Source organism: Elephantulus edwardii, unplaced genomic scaffold, assembly GCF_000299155.1.
Source record: "Elephantulus edwardii isolate Elephantulus edwardi_28Jun2011 unplaced genomic scaffold, EleEdw1.0 scaffold00208, whole genome shotgun sequence".
Lineage (NCBI taxonomy): Eukaryota > Metazoa > Chordata > Mammalia > Macroscelidea > Macroscelididae > Elephantulus > Elephantulus edwardii.
In genome coordinates, this window is record NW_006399958.1 from 2,546,833 (window position 1) to 2,548,250 (window position 1,418).

At 41.5% G+C, this 1,418-nt stretch overlaps 1 protein-coding gene across 1 annotated transcript in view; it reads left to right on the forward strand.

The window, feature by feature from the left end:
- LILRB3 (leukocyte immunoglobulin-like receptor, subfamily B (with TM and ITIM domains), member 3) overlaps positions 1-1,418 on the forward strand; it is a 51,066-nt gene that overhangs the window by 38,264 nt on the left and 11,384 nt on the right. The gene's annotated exons all lie outside the window — the stretch shown is intronic.

Genomic DNA, 1,418 nt, shown 5'->3' on the forward strand with positions numbered 1-1,418 from the left:
GGGCGCCTCTGGGATTGTAGTTGCAGCTCCTTACCACTAGGCCACCAGAGCTGCCCTAATAGTTTTCTTACAATGTACTGTCTAGCCATTTGGGAGTAAAAGTAATATTTTTTTCATTGTATATTGCTTGATAATTTCCACATTCTATTGGACCACCTTTCTTGGGAATGGGAACAAATACAGATTCTGTCTGTCACTGTCCATTCACCGGCAACAAACAGCGACACCTTGATGGGAGTAAGCATGACAGAGACACACCACTCTGTAAGAGGATCAGAGAGTCAATCCAGCTCAATTTTATTGGGGGCTGCAGCACACTTATATACAAGCAAGTAAACATGAAGACAGGATACGGTGGGCTTACAGACATGGGACATACGGATTGGGCAGGACAACCTCAGCCTCATGTTGACCACTCCCAGCTCAACAGATGTAGCGGCTGTCTTCCCAGGTGGCGAACTTTCTCAAGCCAGTACAGCCAAACACAGGAGAGCTTTCTCTACCCCGTATTAAAGGCCATTGGGAGGTTCTCACTTATCTCGAGCCAGGCTATCTGTCCTGGCCAGAAGCCATGCCCTCCTCCCTGACATTCCCCAACAACTGTCTAATCAAATGGCCACCTGCTGTCTTCCAGATTTCCTGGCATACACATGAGCACATCCAGGGCTACTTCTGTTGCTTGAAATATGTCAATGATCCTATTGATTTCCGGGGACTTATTTTTTTCCAGTTCCTTTAGTGGAACTTAAACTACTTCCTTCATTAACATTAGCTCATTCTCATATATATGCTACTTCCTGAAATATTTCCCCATCAACCAAGTCATTTCGTTTCAATACTCTGTGTATTCCCTCCATCTTCTTTTGATGATTTCTCAATTATTCAAAATTTTAGTATTAAGATTTAGCATCTTTCTTTCGCATTTACCATCTTGAAGTAGTGAAACTTGAGGCTTGAATCTGTTTTTCAGTGCTTTCAGCTTGAGAAACATTGGAGATGGAGGAACAGAAATATGTAACAAATAGCTAAGCACTAATTAAGATGGATGAAAGAAAAGACAATATCCAATAAGGAGATATCAGCACAATAGCACTAGAGAGAGACACAGACAGGCCAAGAAGAAATCAAAACAGAAATCAAAACTACAGAGATGAAATAAGAAAGGACAGTTCCACCAGGATGATAAAAATCAATGTTATTGAACAAACTGTACACAGGATTGAAGGGAAATTCATTTTCCTTTGAAACTTCCACTCAAGTCACAATAAAGAGAGTTTTGGTTTTGTTGGGGTTGTTTCTGTTTTAACTTAAAAACAAAACATCTGGCTAATGGAAGATAGAAGACAGCATTGGTGAGACTCAGAAGTGACCTGTCCCCAGTTCATCCCATCTCTGTACAAGGCAGGCTCAGGTCTGGA